The sequence below is a fragment of the Rattus norvegicus genome, chromosome 1 (assembly GCF_021556685.1).
Source record: "Rattus norvegicus strain SHRSP/BbbUtx chromosome 1, alternate assembly SHRSP_T2T, whole genome shotgun sequence".
Classification (NCBI taxonomy): domain Eukaryota; kingdom Metazoa; phylum Chordata; class Mammalia; order Rodentia; family Muridae; genus Rattus; species Rattus norvegicus.
In genome coordinates this window covers 46,502,817-46,520,671 of record NC_141534.1, presented here as the reverse complement: position 1 = coordinate 46,520,671, position 17,855 = coordinate 46,502,817, and the positions used below count along the sequence as shown (strand labels likewise).

Genomic DNA, 17,855 nt, shown 5'->3' with positions numbered 1-17,855 from the left:
GATGCCTTCCAGAGGAGAATGTGCATGTGCTTTTACCTGCTAATATATGGCTTGGCCCCTAATGGGACAAACCAGAGGATCTTAAACACATCAATACAAGTCCAGGTTGGCTGAATTTGTGGCAGGGTGACACAGAACAAGGAGACCCAGATTGGTGACATGGCTGCTTCCTAAGTGATTGAATTATGTGGCACTGGAACATTTTATCGTGTTCCTAGGCTGCTAATATTTGACTTCCTTTTCTGTGACGAAGAAAAGCATAAAGCAGAAGACAAAAGTTCATTAAAATACCGGCATTATTATTTATGTGGCGTTTGGTCCGCATGAACAAAGAATACACTGGATGTATTAGGCTCAGCATCTAGCTACTTTTTGTCAATACTTTTAACTCACTAAGGAATGGGATAACGTGTTAGTGATTCATTTTATACCTGATTTATCAATATTTTATTGGCCTGACAAGACTCCCCCAAATCAAAACCATCCAGAGAGAATTACAGTGCATCTCTTACCTCTGCAGCCTGAAAATGTGGGTTGTCAGATATCGGGCACATAGGCCATGCCTGCTGTTCCATGGGGCTCGCTTTCCCCACTCTGCTCAGTCAAAGTGTCTAATTAGCGGCTCCACTTAGTTCTCATTGCCTTTAGCATCTCAATCAAGGCTTTCTGCCGAAGGAACCCCGCTGCTGGTGCTAGAATTTAAAAAAAAAAAAAACCTGAAACTCATATTCATGTAATCAGACTATAAACATCGCCCCTTCATCACCAGGGGAAAATAATATAATCTTGTCAGTGCCTCCTCTTCCTTAGTGCGTGGCTAAGACAAACCTCCCCTCACTTTTCTCCCTTAGATCTGATCTTGGTAATTGCACTCTGGTGAAGAAAGCAGGAATGATTGAAGAAGAGAAAGAATTTGAAAGTCCTTAGAGTTGGGCAAATGTTCTGTAAAGTGTGGAAAGGATTGGCAAATGTTCATCTAGTTGCCAAGGATATCTATAGTATGCAAAAATATAAATATATCTTAAGCAAACAATCCTGAGACAACCTATGCAACGGGTAAAGATTTACTCTTTCTGATGAATGATTATCAAATCTGTAATGGACAATTATATGATCATGTGTCTTCACAATGAAGCTACCAATGAAAAAAAACACATGAAGATATGCAGGAGTGACTTTCAATAATCAATCAATTATTTTAAAGGAAGTGAGAGGTAGGCATTGTTGTGCACATTTTTAATCCTAGCCCTTGGCAGGCAGGGCAGGTAGATCTCCGTGAGTTTGAGATCAGCCCAAACTTCACAGTGAATTCTAGGTCAGCCATATATAAGGACATCCTCTCTTAAACAAAAAGGATATGGAACAAAAGGAATCATTTTTATTAGAGTACCCTTTGGAATGATGCTTTAATAAAATGACTCAATAAAATCCTGCACAGAATATAGAAGCATAAATTAGCGATGTACTTTTTAATAAGGGGAATGCATCCTGAGATAGCAAACACTAGCAAATTTGTCATAAGAGATGGATGGTTGGGAGTATTTACATGAACTAAGATTGCTATGACATCTAGTAGGCATCATGATCTTAGTGGACACCATCATCTACGTGCTCTGTCACCAACCAGAATGTTGTTGTGGAGCATGTAATTGTATTGTTTGGGACCAAACATATCTCAAAATTAATAGGAATGGCATGCAATTAGTTTTCAAATTTTCATAAACCATACAAACCAGAAAACAGCAGATTTGTTATAATATAGACTTCTAGGCTTCACAGGAAAAATTATGGTCCAGAGAAGGTTAGGAACAACATCTGTGAATCTCTGTTGTAAAAGAGACTCTGAGGCTAAGAAGAGGCTTGATTGGCAAGGTGTTCGCCATGCTAGTGTGAGGACCTGAGTTTGAGGCCCAGACCCATGTAAAAACATCTGAGCATGGTGCTCAGTGAAGTCCCAGTGATGAGGAGGCAAAAAGAGAAGGAACCCTATCAGCCCAAACTACTGAGTACACTCAGATCACTGAAAGACTGTGTCTTCAAAGAAAGCTGGATGACATCCCAGGTTTTCTTCCAATCTCAGCACATACATTCATGACTGTCCCTATACACACATAAACATGTGCACACATAAATACACACAAATGGGTAAGATGTGGTAATTTTAATGCAGGTGATCTTACCAACAGCTGAAAGATTGTGAAGGGTGAACCAGCCGTAAATGAGGCTTCCTCTCAGTGGAGATGACCCTATGGTATTACATACTTCAGTGGTCACAATGCCAGTACTGCTAGGATTAGACAACCTACAGATGAGCACGGTCTTTCTCACAGTGCTGCGAGGCCTTGGCCACAAAGCAATATGCTATAATTCATTCAGCAGAAACATGGACAAAGCGTCGAGACACAACTCTGGCATTTCCCAGTTCTCTTGTCTCATTGACCATGATCAGTGGTTTGGCCTCTTGGTACCACTGAGCAAAGTTAGCTTCTCAGGGAGATTCAGTAAAGATCTCTGCTGTTCAGCAGGTTGGGTCAGAGTGTTACCTGGCTCTGCTTACACTCACAGTTAGACATCTGATAGCTGGGGAGATAAAGCTCTTGGATTCCTTTAAAAAATATATTCCAATTTGACAGACTTGGAAAAACCATCCAGGCTTGAGTCAGGCACAAATAAAATCACAAAAGTGTCTGGGCCTGTATGATTCTATCCTTCTTTGATGTGGAACCAAGAATGAGTAGAAAAAATTTGAAGGATTTTTTTTGTTTAGTTTGTGTTGTGTTGTGTTGTGTTGTTGGTTTTGATGCATCCTTCAGATGGGAATAGCATATATGCTTTGACATTGTATTTCTGTATAATACCTGGTAGACAGGGATTTTACATGATGAGAATTCTTGAGTTTTATTGTAGTAGTAATAATGAGGTGTATACATTTCTTGGCTTGGCAGAAAAGATCACAGGGATCTGATCCCTACATGTCACTGTTGGTAAAGAATTTCTTTTGCCTTGATCCTTAACGTATACCCTGAGTCCTCCATATATAGCCCATAGATATAATCGTCCTAGCATGCTGAAGGCCTTCAGAGTGTGACTAGTATCAATTTCTCTTAAAACACAAACAAGCTTCCCTTATCTCTTTGCATGCATAGTAGATTGTATTCTAAATGACTCTAGGAAATGGCCATTTACCTACCCTAAAATATGAAAGGTGCAGTTGGAGAGGGGTTGGCTGGTCCACTATCCACTGGCACTCGGACACAGGGAAACTACCCAACTCTCTGCTTAGTGTGTTTACTGCCACACTGTGCTGCAGTCTTCTCCCACTGTCTGTGAGCCTTCGGGAGAAGTCAAAGTCCCAAGCATTGTCTACTGAATAGAGAGCTCATCAAACCTTGGATGACTGGATGTTTCACATTGAATCTGAAATGACCCTAAAGGCTCCTGTTAAAAATTTGTCTGCCAACAAATGAGGTTTCAGGGGAGCAACTGGACCATGCCGGGCTCTGACTTCATCAACAAGTTAATCTATTAATGGAGTCATGATGTAGCAATACCATGGTAGTTCAACCAACACTGTGGTAGTTGGTGAAAACTTAGAAAATAGTCCTAATGTGAGGATTGGCTCAATGAAGCTGGGCCTCTGAAAGTCTTTTCTTGGTCCAGAATCTTCTCTCTCTTATTCTGCCTCCTAGCATCCATGAGGTGAGGAATCCTTTCTTTTACCAGTTCCTGCCACCCTGATACTCTGCCTTGTTCAGGCCCAAAATAACAGCACCAATTGGCCATGAACTGAAACCCCTGAAACACTGAGCCAAGATGAAGTTCCCCTCCCTTCACTGTTCCTCCTGAGTATTTGTTGCTGCATTGACAACTCTGAATACACAATGATGGAGTGAATAAATGAGCCAATCAGTCTCCAGGCTTCACATGAAGTCGGTGGAGTGGTAGAAGGAGGTATGGATGGATAAGGGCCTCCATCTTCACCCAGGGATTATGTACATGGAGCCAACTCTCAAGGTTGGGAATAAAACAGGAAACGATGTCACCAGACTCTACTCCTGTTATTAATGAGCAGAGTCGGTTTTCCAGCAGGCAGCAAGGTTGAGACCAGGGTACAATGTCAGTGTCCTTCAGTATTATCACCACGGATGACTAAAAACATGAGGCCTAAGAAAGAGCGCCATTTGGGAAGTGAAGGTCTGTCTGCGTTGAAAGGGTGAGACAGGGATTTGCTGGGCATCTTATGCTTGGCACTGCTGCCGGTGTCTTTAAGCCTCTTGATGAGAACCTGCAGGTAGGGTCCCACACCCTTTGCCCTTGGTCATGTAACATCTCACAGATTTGGAGTGAGGTTCTTACTGTATTGGATGAATGTCAAAATGGCTGACAGCAAACCTTGGAGCAGCTACACTGTCGCATCTGCTACAGCATCAGTGTAGTAAAGGCAGGCTGAGGACACCGCATAAGAGAAATCCCTGAGCACAGAGACTCTAGAAAGAGGTCCCCTCCTGTGCAACGTTCCCGTGGGCTGCACTCTGCACCCCTCTTTCATTGTTTAAAAAGGTGGTGACTGAGAGACGAATTTTTCTTCAACTCCTGGAATCCCTCACTGAAAGGAAAATGTGATAAAGGAATTTAATTAAAGGAAAATCACTCCATCTTTCAGACCCTTGTTCTTCCATTTGACTTTAAAACATGCAAGAATAAGCTCTGAAATATTATAGGTAAAAATAGAAGACTGAAACACAGCCTGGAAATCCACAGTTCAAAGTAAAAGGAGCCGATTAATAAGCTGCTTTCTCTTCCCCTTTTCTGCTTCTCTTTCCCACTGAGCAGATCTAAATACTTGCTGTTTTAGTTGGGTTTATATTTTTCATTTTTTTTAAACGATCGCCCATGTTGCACGCAGACCTCTCCCTGAGATATATTGGCCAGGGTACATAAACAGCTGGTGTGCTCCAGGGGCTCTGTGTATTTTATTCTGGATGGAGCCCATGATAAGAAACTGAATTTAGAAAGCATTTTGTAGGAAACTAAACCCAGCCGCCGAATAAAATACAAAGAAGGTGCTTTCGAGTGTGTTCTTATTCGTTAGGATTTAATTCAACGAAAGTTATATTATGTGTAAAATGGGAAGGACAAGAGTAAACGAGCATGCCGTCGCAAAACAAAAGGCCCCGAAGACATTTTTATTTTTCCTCTAGAATAAAGTAAATTCCAAGAGATAATTTCACATGAAGCCCTGTATGTTCAAAAACCACTTGACAACTTCCTTTTTTATTCCAGCCAACCACAGAAGCGGTATGTTTAGTCTCCTCATGAAAATAGTGTCCTGCACAGCTTCATGTTGTGGAGGAAAATTGAACTTTAATTGATTGGAATCACTGCTTTATTATACATGTCACCTTCAGGTCCTGTAACAAAGAACACAGAGCCACATAAATGTCTGTGTAAATGATACTTTCCCTGTCTTTTGCTCCCAAGAACACAGTGCTCTCTGACCTCCCCTATGTCTTGGATCTAGGCTGAATCAGTGCATACAGGTTAAAAGAAGATTAATCAAGAGAGGATAATACATTACAAAATAGTTTGATGTCTCTTGTTTGTGGGGAAGGAAGGTGAAGCAAGAAAGGGATTGCTTTTGACAGAGAAATTTTGCATCCTTCTATTTAAGGACTCTGTGGCAGAAGCACTAGCTGGGAGTTTGTTAAAATGCATAACCCCAGGTCCTGCCTCCTCAGATGCAAAGCCCTGGCACCACAGTCCCCATTAACAGGATCCCCAGAGGTGTACATGCCAAGTGCACTTGAAAAGCACTGGTCTAATCCAAGTATCTTTCTTCAAGAAGAGCATGGTCTCACTGGGACTTAAGAAGACAGCAAAAGCATGCATGGAGTCCCCATGAGGTCTACGTGGATTCTGAGGACAATAAATATTTGAGACCCAACACCACAGATCACAATTAAAGATGTCTACATAGATAAGTCTCCATGTTGAAGTATGGAGAAGAGGAGATATGGAAAGCCAGGGGAAAAGGGGAGAAGTTGCCCTCATATACAAAGAGGCCGCATTTAAATAGCAAGTCCTATTAAAGCCTGAAGCAAGGGCACAGAGAGAAGCCGACAAAGTCTAATTCAGGAATAGTTAGTAAAAGAGGAAGGTAACACTCACTTTCCAACTACATTGATGCCTGTAACATGCTGTGTTCACATAGAGATTTCTTAGCACAGTTAATATCATGTACGGAAGAATTAATTAACATTAATGAATCATGGCCATCCCCTATGGCACGCTCTAATTCTAATGCAATTGTATGTGGAGATGAAGATCTAATGAGGTAACTAAGGTTACATGAATCATGAGGGTGTGTTCCTGGTCCACTGAGCTTAAAGAAAGGATAGTAGGTATCCTGGAGAAAGGACCATGGGTAACATCGAAAGTCAAGAAGAGAGAGAGCCGTCAGAAGCAAGTCGCTCTGTTCTTGCCTTCTTCAGGACTTCCAGTTTCTACAATTGGAAGACAACACATATCGGATGGCGACACCCACTACTTTGTGGTATTTTGAATAGGTAGTATGTTTGCAAACTTTTTTCATTATGTCAAATAGCTGATATAAACCTTTTGGGGTCTGGGGAGTGTAGAAAGCTTTATCTCAGCTCATGGTTTCAGGACTTTCAGCCCTTGGTTGGCTGGATCACTTGCTGTGGGCTTGAGGCAAGTTTGAACATCCTAGAAGGGAGCATGTAATGAAGGGACATTACTCATCTTGTGATGAAGAGATAGTGGAAAGAAAATTACAGGAAGGAGACATGGGATGCACCCTTAAAAAGTATTCCATTGTCTTAGTTAGGGTTTCATTGCTGTGAAGAGACACTATGACGAATGCAACTCTTATAAAGAGCAACATATAACTGGAGCTGGCTTACAGTTCAGAGGTTCAGTCCATTATCATTATGGAGGGAAGCATAGCGGGAAGAGTTCAAGCAGACATGGTATTGGGGGAGGAGCTGGGAGTTTTATATCTTAATATGCAGGCAGCAGGAGGAGACTGTCACCAGCCATAGCTTAAGCACAGAAGACCTCAAAGTCTGCCCCCCACAATGACACCTACTCCAACGGGGCCATAGCTCCTAATAATGCCACTCCCTATGGGTCAAGCATGCAAACGCATGAGTCCATGGGGTCATTCAAACCAACCATAGCCACTAACTATTTCCTTTAGTCAGCCCCCATCTTCCAGGAGTTCTGTTACCTCCCTAGAGTCAATGCAAATTTTGAGTCCTTCAGTTAATGCATAGGTGGAAGCCCCCTCATGGTATAACCATTTCTTAACAGTGCCACCAGCTGGAAACTGAACATCAACACAAGAGCTTTTTGAGGGAACACCTCACATCCAAGCACAGATATCCATATCACACTAACACAGACAGGAGACTTGGGAAGTTATGCAGAGCATCCTGGTTAAATGTATCAGCATTCACTCTTATCTTCTGCCTTCCCTATGTTTTAACCCTTTACATTTTTTTTGAACAAAGACTCTGAAATTTCATTCTTTACAGACTCCCACAACCAGGAACTCATTAACTCTCAGTCAGTACTTCAGTCACTGAGATACACAAAGCCTTGATTATTACAACTCTGCCCCATTCTCTTATTGCATAGTCTCCCTTCTCATTTGGCCTCCAAGTCTGGAGATTCTAGAAGGAAGGGAAGGGAGATCAAAAATAACCACATTAGCAGTGGTTCTCAACCTTCCTAATATCATGACCCTTTAATACAGTTCCCAACCATTAAATCATTCCATTGCTACTTCATAACTAATTTTTCTACTGTTAGGAATAGTAAAGTAAATGCCTGAGAGGCAAGATAACTGATATGTGACCCATGTTGAGAACCGCTGAGCTAGAGAGATGGAGACTGTGTTGGTAGCAATATCACGAATAAGGTATGCAGTGGAAAATGCATTTTGGAAGAAAGGCAGTGTGCTCAGTGGAGTGGTGGGGGGTGTCATCCCCTTTGTCTTCCTTTGTCCTAAGTTTTTATTTTCTTGGGTTTTTTTCCTGATTTGTTTGGTACAAAGTGACATGTGGTCCTTTCTACTTTTGGGAATAAAAGGGAGCCCTTCAGTTAAAATAACTGAACAAGAAGGGAGGAACATTGTATTGGAGGAAGGTAGATATTGGAGAGACACACATCCGTGTAAATACACTAATTCATACCGAGAACTTCGCATTGGCGAGCTCTAAGCACATGAAACTTTAGAGATGAATGAAATGCTCAGGGAAGGGAGTCTGAGGATTATAGAAGAAAAAAGTCCAAAAATTAATATTAAGAAATTCATGCTATAGGGGTCACATAAAGAGGGCTGGAGAACAAAGAAAAAGAAATAAAAGACAAGGAAAAAGGAGACCCTAGCCACAGATTTAGATATTTTATTGTGTGATGTTAAGCATATCAACTGGGGGAAACTGATCAGTTTCAAGCTTTCATCTCTTACCCAAGGCTGAGGCATTTACTGAGCTCCACCACGCACTTCTGCCTTTCTTTACATCTTGAGTCATTTGAAATGTTTACAGAGCATTGTTCCAGAGCATAACATGAATAAGAGAGCTTTAAATACCAGGTACTGTGTTTGACAAATGCATATTGAATTAGAAATAAATTTTGTTTATAGATGTAAAAATAAAAAGAAGGCAAGGAAGAGTTGGGAAGAAAATCAGTGTAAAGTCAAATGGAATTAAATTGAGAGTTTCAGAAGGAAGAATTCCAATGGTGAACTAGAAGATGTGAGGGAGCAATTATGACCGACTGCTGAGCTTACATGCAGATTCATCACTGTTGGTTAGACGGAAATACACGGAGTGGGCTAGGGTTTAATGATTCTAAAGAAAGAAAACAAGTAAGAAAGCTTAGGATCAGCTAGAGTAAGCAAAGGAGTCCAGTAAAGAGCATTCTTGGTCCTATATGGAGGGCAGGGTATGTTTAAAGGGAGAGAGAAAAAAGTGGAAAAAAACTGAAAATGAAGGGGGGGAAATGGATAAGCAGGGAAGAACGCAGCCAATTGGTTATCCAATACCAAAAACCAGCCTTGAAAATGTACACGCAACGAACACTGTACAGACTGAGCAGGTTGTACCTATGTACTTAGGAGTATAGATGTATGTACATGTGTACGTATATAGTATATATGTGTGTGGATATATGTTATATATGTGTGCGTGCATGTATGCATGCGTACATGTATGTGTGTATGTGTGTAGGTGATAACAATTACTAGAAAATAGAGGTCATGAATTTGGAAGAGAATAGGGAGATGAATGGGGAAGTGTGTGATTGTATTGTAACCTCAAAAAAAGAATAATAAGAAATTGAATGTGGATGTGTAAGGAAGACAGTAAGGGATGGGGGATGCCAGAGGCAGCAGAGACATGGTTCCTGGACAATAGGTGTCTGTGGAAAGGGAGAAGATGATGCAAGAGCGGGTAAACAAGGAGTCACTGGGAAAGACATTGAGAAAGTGGCCCCGTCTGAGAAAACAGAATCAGGAGTCACCTGGTTCTTACAATATGCAATTTCATAGTTTTGTACGAATACGAGGGGCCAACCAGGAAGTATATCACAGGCACATTATAAAAATGGGAGTTTTAATCATCCCACATGAGTCCCTTCTCTAAAAACATGGCCATGTAGCATCCTCACTGAGAGACAATAAACAAACTGCTTACTCGGCAGGTTGAAGCCAAGCAGCTTTTGAATATTTCATGGCCAGGCTTCAGGTCTAAAATTTCAGGAGTTAAAATCTGTAGAGCAATAAGGAACAACAGCAGCAAAAGAATCAAAGTAAAATAAAGGCAAGAGAATTATAAGCAAAACAGAAGTTCAGAGAGAGGCTGCGCTGACCCAGTTATCTTAGGAGGATGGAATCATTCATTATAAGACTCAAAGTCAAAGGCTACACACACACACACACACACACACACACACATACACACACACATACACACACATACACACACATACACACACATACACACACACATACACACACACATACACATACACACACACATACACACACATACACACACACACATACACACACACATACACATACACACACACACACACAAACACACACACACACGAGCATGCACAGTAGGGTATCATTTAACAAAATAGTATGGCAGATTAGTAACTGCCCTGGTCCCTTCCAGGTACTACAACATACTATGAGCTGAGCGGTTTAAACAGTAGAAAAATATTTCTTCTATTTTATAAGCTAAAAGTTGCAAGATCAAGGCAAATTTGGGTGGGACATGCTTCTTTGGAAATAGCCAGTGCTGCCTTGTGTCCTTGAATGTAGTGGGTGCAAGAGTTCTTTTGTGACTCTTTTAGAAGGGTACTAACTCCATGCACGAGGAAACCACCCCCATGACCTGATTACTTCCCAGAAGCCTCTGCTCACAGGGCCACTGCCCTGAGAGTTAGGAGATTAGCACATGGGGTAGGGAAGGGCACAGATGTTCAAACACAGCTGCTGTACTGTGCATTAAATTCTGTGGTCCCATCTTCTACAGTTTCTCCAATTTCAAAAATGCATCGGGTTATTAGAGCCTAGAGAACAGGGAAGATATTATAGCTGTGAAACAAATATGTCTTTTATTATACAGGCAGATGTGAGGCAGTCATAAGTAAAGACACTTTATGTCCTTTGAATGTAAAAGCTCATATTTTACTATATCACAATCAATGAATTCGCAAATATCATTTTGGAATGTTATTCCAGCTCCATAGCTAAAAAGAAAAGAATTCAAATATTGTATTCAGATGTGTCTCATCAATTACTGTAGAAAATCAAGTATGGACACCATCATGGAAGACTCTTGACAGGAATAAAACTTCTTCTGCAGGCCCAGGATAGAGGCTTGGTTGTGTCATTCAGGAAGCTATAACCCTAGAAAGGTGTCGGGTCTTCACTAATCCTCTGTTTTCTAGTGTTCTAGAAAGTGCTACCATTCGAGCCTTTCTTGTAGCTTGTCTATGGAACTCTAATGATGCTCAGTATTTGCTGAGACTAAGTAAGAGCTTGGTAAGAGGTGTGGCTTCTTTTCTGAAGGACATGTTACAAATTAGGGGTGGAGTTCAAAACTTGCATAATGGCCTGGGATTTCGGATGGAGACTCATTTGTAAACCTCAAAGCAAAGAATAGTCACTTATCAAGAGTTTGGTGAAAGAGAAACTTGCACTCACACTGGCAACAGGCCCATGGTGACATTTCAGAGAAATCTCCCTTTGTGTTAAGCAGGGAATAAGACAGTGTCTGTCAAGTGGCAAGACCTATGGTTCATGCTAAGCTCATATATGTAATGTAGCAGAGGATGGCCTTGTGGGGCTTCAGTGGGAGGAGAGGTCCTTGGTCCTGTGAAAGTTCAATGTCCCAGTATAGGGGAATGCCAGGGTGGGGAGGTGGGAGGGAGTGGGTGGGTGGGGAAGCACCCTCATAGAAGCAGTAGGAGAGGGTGGGGTAGGGAGTTTCTAGAGGGGAAACCAGGAAAGGGGATAGCATTTGAAATGAAAATAAAGAAAATATCCAATAAAATTTTTCATATGTGCAAAAGAAAAAACAAAACGCTTTTTTTATACTCTTGAAGATAACTATAACCCCAAATGAAAATAGTAAATACTCATGTGCTTTTCCTCAGAAAACTCATAGGAGTCCCCTACTTTATTCATGATTAAAATACGAACTGAAAGAAAAGTTATGTGTGGAGTGTGCGATTCTATCTGAGACTTCCTGAGGTCACCTTCGATACAGCAGAGGCATATGCCCATAGCCTGGTCTCAAGAGCAATACAATAGAAGGGGGTTGTGGAAAACACCTGATGGGTCTAAGGACGACTAAGCCCATGGGTTGGGAAGTCACAAGGGGATGGAGAAGGAGAGCCACTGCCACCGAGAAGAACCTGCAAGCTCAGCTAGTTTTTACCCCAGTTAAAAAGGCTTACAGTGAGATTGGGGATTTAGCTCAGTGGTAGAGGGCTTGCCTAGCAAGTGCAAGGCCCTGAGTTCAGTCCTTAGCAGCATGGGGATTGGGGGTAGGGAAGTCTTACAGTTTAAAGCAAAATGGATGCCAGAGAGAGGCTGGGATAAAAGTGGCTTGAGACGCAAGAAGAAGATCTAGAATTTCTCAACTCTCCTAATGCTGCGACCTGATAATTCAGTTCCGCATGTTGTGGTGCCCTCCCCCACCCCCAACCCTACAATTATTTTTGTTGCTACTTTCTAACTGAAATTGTGCTACCGTTATGAATTGTAATGTAAATATTTTTGGAGATAGAGGGTTGCCCCCCAGGGGTGGAGAATCATCAGTCTAGACTGGCATGAAAAAAAGTGTGAGCAAAGGAGTTTTTAATTATGTTAATATTGACTACTTGTGCAGCAAAACGCCCAACAAATGTCACTAAAACACAGAGGTCTGTTATTAGGAAAATATCAGAACTTGCAAACTGGGTGCTTGCTGTAGCTGGTGACAGTGATGTTACTTGATGGTGATGTCCTTCCGTTTTGCTCCAATGTTGGCCAATAATTACAGGTCCTGTGGCAGCTGGGATTTTGCTGGATACTGATTTGTATTCCAGAGGGCTCCTGAGTGAGTGATTCTTCTTCTAGCAGCTTGAACTCAGAATATCCTGGGAACTGGAAACCTCTCTACCCCAGTCATATTCCCAGAGAAGCCTGTCATTCTCAGGCTTCCCTTGGCTTCCCTCCGTGTCCTGTCTTCCCAAGAACACATAACCGGGCTTGGAAGTTCCACCATGCAGGAGAGAGTCCATTGCAATATGAGAATTGGCACTCTGGTGGTACAAACTGTTAGTGGACCACAACATTCCCATTCAAACTGAAGATGACGGTAGACAGAAATATCAGCATGCTTTGGTTGAGGGCCGTAGTCCCAGAGCGCCAGGGAGGGAGCTAGGAAGGCAGGTTGTGATGTAGAGAGCATTAGCCAGAGTTCTGTAATGAGGACCCTGTGTTCAGAAACAATCAGAATTCCAGTCTTCATGAGGCAGAATTCTGAATCTGAGATGCTAAAGAGTTTCAAAACCACCCTATTTGGGGATACATGAAAATTACAAAGAAATACAAGGGGGGAGGAGAGAGAGAGAGAGAGAGAGAGAGAGAGAGAGAGAGAGAGAGAGAGAGAGAGAGGCTAGCAGAAGGAAAAAGATAGCATTGTGTTGAATTAAAATAATTTCTTAGAATTCTAGCTGTTTCTGAGCAATATGAACAATTGGAACAGAAATGGAAGCAGACACGAGATAAAATTTAAAGTTTTCATCAAATAAACACACTGCCACATGGGTTAATAGAATTTACCACACCCCTGATAAAAATAAAAAAAAATCTCAATTTCAGGAGTATAATAAAAAGAAACTAATTAGTGGAAAGTGAAAAAATATGTTTTGGTGCATTTTCTGTTGCTGTAACAGAAGACTCAATGTGCTGAGACACAGAGAATTGTTTTTTTTTTTAAGACTTGCTTTTATTATTTTAGGGGAGTGTGTGTGTGTGTGTGTGTGTGTGTGTGTGTGTGTGTGTGTGTGTATGTGTGTGTGTGTGTGTGTGTGTGCACACACACATGTGGGCCTACACTAGTGAGTCTTGATGTGCTCAGAGGCCAGCGGATTTGAGCCTCCTGAATCTGGAGAAAGGGTGGAAAAGAGGACTGCAGAGCTTGGAACCAAGCCCTGCTTCTCTGGAGGAACTGGAGGAGGCTGTGAACACCGAGCCACCTCTCCAGCTCTGGAAACACGGCTCCACCTCTCACGCTGTGGTACCAGAGTTCCTTCCGGTGAGGGCCTTCAGGCTGCATCCTAACATGGGGAAGGGTGTCACCAGGGAGAAAGCATTCGTGAGAGGGAACAGAAGCAAGAGGACCTCTATGTCTGAGAAAATCCTTTATTAGCAAAGCTGTCTGTGCAACCACTAACAGCAATGGCCACCCCCATGATGGCAGAACACTTAACCTAATTACCTCTCTATTTTCTCAGAGAGGGGGCAATTCGACCTCACATCGGATTTGGAAGGGACCTTTTGCAACCAGTTGTTTTGCTCAGCGTTGAAACCAAGATGAAGGCTCCTGAGATTGAGAAAACTTAGGAAACCTATGGACTCAGGCATCTTGGTATACTCGACGTTCAGGAAGCTGAGAACATTACAAGGTTCGTGAGACACCCTCAAGATTAAAGAAGTGATAAGGTATTGCTGGGGAGAGAAAGCTCCAGGATTCAGCTCTCACGGAGTCTTCACCCCCCATGCTGAGGTGGGCTTTTCCTGTGCCACCTCTTCCTTTAATTCATTCATTCATATGCCTGTTCGTCACCTTCACCAAGCAAGATGGAGTGAACCACTTCCCTGGTGGGCCTTTGGCGCCCCGTGTGGGGTAAAGCGGTATTTATTTCCATCTCTCCACTTGCCCAAGACAAATTATTCAACACAACCACAGAAGCTGTGGAATGGCAGCCCAGGTCTGAGACTGGATGAAAATCAAAATGATCGTGCACAAATCACCTAAAGTCGGGCATGCTTCAATCATGTCTGCATTATCACACTTTAGGAAAATGGACAAGTAATAGAACTTTGAAAGGAAAACGAGAAGATTGAAAGGCATTACACTCAGTCAAGATCGCTCATCTATGTTTATATGGGAAAACAATAGAAATGCATTTTGGGTATATATGGCTCATAAAAAGTGCCAATCATTTGTGCCTCTAAAAAAAGAAATTAAAATTGTTTTCCATCTGGCCACAATTCAACGTACAAATGTGGGAAAGATGCTATATATAAAGACTGCCGGAAAGAAGTTGATAACCAGTTAAATATAGATTTATGTCTAGGAAATTATAGCAACACTATTTATATTCTCATTAAAAAGAGAAGAAAGACATCTACTACCTTATGACGGCTTTTCATCCATCTAGCCAGCACAGTTGAATCTAAGATATGGGCAACATATCACCAAAGAAGACAAGTGGGGGGAGGAGGTGTCTTTACTTTGTACATTATTGTCTGTTTATTTGGGAAATATCAGAACCAAATAAAAACTATTACAACATTAGAATAAAGCTAAAAAGAATTCGATTTGACTGTTGAAAATGAAATGTGTCTATTTTGTAAAAAGAAAAAAAATCAACATTTGCCCTATATGCAAGCATTGGCATGATAGAAAATAGAATATAAAGTTAGGTCGGAGTCACAATAATAAACGCGCAGGATATGCACTGTAATGAAGAGAGTCCACAGTGCTGACAGGCATTAAGGGATATTTGGACACAGGGAGAGGTGGTCTATCCTCCGGTCTCAGGGAACCGAATGCTCTAAATCTGTCCAAGCATATTTATAGAAGCATATATTTATAGCTAATAGCCTAATGGTACATGGGGTAGGGTGCAGTTTTAATAACACTAGGAAGAAACGAATGTTGGGAATAGCTGAAATTTTTTTTTAATAACAGGGCAGACTAGGGTGGAAGTTGTTTTTGTACTTCCTGTAAAGCACACAATAACATGGCAACATTAATCACAACAGGCCATCCCCAGTGCTGGGACAGAGAGAAAAATGGAGAGGACGGCATAATCCACACAAAACACAGGACTGAACCAGCCTGAGACAGCTACCTTAGAGTCATGGGCCACGCCTATGCTGCTTTAAACCTCAGAAAGGTGGTTCCCAATAAACCTAAGAGACCGTGGAGATTTGCTGCTATCACATCTCAGTAGATGGGAACGGAAAAGATAACGCCTGAAGGTGAAAAATCAGTAAATGTTTTACTTGGTGAAATGGAAAACACCTTCATCACACAGTATCAGAGCAGAAGTTTGCTTCGATAGGTAACCACGTGTGCAGAGTGTGCTCCAAAGTTAGATTATGAGAGTGATCAAAGCATAAGAGGGGACTGCTCTTGTGTAAGTGGGTGTGTGCCTCTGTGTGTGTGTGTGCCTGCCTGTGTGTTCATGTGTCTGTTAGTGTGTGTGTGTCACCTGTGTGTTCATGTGCCTGTTTGTATGTGTATGTGCCTCTGTGTGTGTGCCTGTGTGTGTCTGTGTGTGTGTGTGTGCCTGCCTGTGTGTTCATGTGTCTGTTAGTGTGTGTGTGCCTATATGTGCATTACTCTCTCTCTTTCTCTCTTTCTCTCTTTCTCTCTTTCTCTCTCTCTCTCTCTCTCTCTCTCTCTCTCTCTCTCTCTCTCTCTCTCTCTCTCTGTGTGTGCTTCTGTGCCTGTGCCTATGTGTACACATGCATGCACTTGGCCTACATTAGCAGTTCTCAACCTGTCGACCACAACTCCTTTGGGGGTTGAGTGACCCTTTTAGAGGTGTCACATATCAGATATCTTGCACACCAGATATTGATATTACTATTCATAACAGTAGCATGATTACAGTTATCAAATAGCGCCAAAAACAATTTTATGGTTGGGGGTCACCACAACATGAGGAACTGTATTAAAGGGTTGCAACATTAGGAAGGTTGATTTCTACATGGAATGATGTGTTGCACATTCTCTGTCTGGTGGTTCCATTCATTCAACACTGTATCTGTAAAGTTCATATGGACAGCACAGTCACCCAGCACCATTGCTCTGTTGTATCCCAGGTGAGAAGAAGGAAGCAGGGAGGGGCACTCTGAACTTAACAAGACTGTATTTTATCCAAATACATCATGAGGCAGACTTATCACTTGTGTGTATTCTGCTTAAGGGGACTTCAACTTAAAAGATGTATGACTGAATTTTAAAAGTGATTTTTTTGAAAGCAAGGTTATGCTGAAGATGGAGGATGGTGGAAATGGAGGGTCAAGATGATTTCATAGAAAGCAGCACGATTTAGGGAGGCCCTGGGAGTTTTCCAGATACTACAGAAACATAGCACATGTGAGCTGAGTGATATTTTGAATGGACGCATGAAAGGCAGCATGTCAATTTCATCATTGGCTCAGCATAAAGGAGTGAGCAGCCATTTGTCCTCTAGGGATGCCTGACAACAGGCTTAGAGCTGTACCTAGAATTGGTATTATGTGTGTGACCTGGAAATGTTCAAATCGAAATTTTACTTTAATACAGTCCCCAGGCAGTCATCAAAGCATGCACATGTGGCCCATACATGGTTCTCTTTAGGTTCAGTTTTCTACTTGAGGTCTCTCAAGAGCCATCCTCTCATAAACAAAGAGTAAAACAAAACAAAGAGGCACATCATCATGGTTGACAATCACAAGAGAAACATCCTCCAGGATCTGCAAAGGCCACAGATACTGCAATCCCCACAACTAGAACATGAGCATGTTCACATATGCAGAGATCTAAGGTGCTTTACTGGTCTGCTTGAAGGTGTAGATATTGGAACTCAAGAAATGGTAGCATAAAATAGAAGCTAACTAAGAAACAACATTTCTCCTTGACCATCCCTTGCCTGTCTGTCTACCCTCCTTCATTCCCACAAGCCACAGCAATCTGAAGCACATTTCCTCAGTCATCTATAAAACCTAAACACACTGTCCTATCTCTCTCTCCAGTCCTCACCTTCCTATAGCAGAGGTGTTCTCTGACTTGCTTTGTTTGAATGTAAGATATAAGACTTCCAGTCTAGAAAAGGTCTTTCCCAACCCAGAAGGAAGAGGGCTAAGCATCCAAGCAGATGGGACTTGACTTGCTGGGTCTGACATTTGATCAGACCCTTTTGTCTGACCGTCATTCTATGTAGCTGCCCACACTTTGCTGGAGCAATGCATACAGATAGCTCACTCTGAGTCTGGGAGTCATCCTTCTGAGGTTCCCGCGGCTACTAGCACTGTGATCAAA

General features: G+C 42.0%; 1 long non-coding RNA gene across 1 annotated transcript in view; it reads right to left on the bottom strand.

The window, feature by feature from the left end:
- The window catches only part of LOC108349518 (uncharacterized), a 47,847-nt gene that overhangs the window by 15,840 nt on the left and 14,152 nt on the right, over window positions 1-17,855 (bottom strand). The window contains exon 3 of the long non-coding RNA XR_015645282.1: window positions 513-692. This is a non-coding gene — a long non-coding RNA (uncharacterized LOC108349518). The remainder of the gene's footprint in view (window positions 1-512; window positions 693-17,855) is intronic.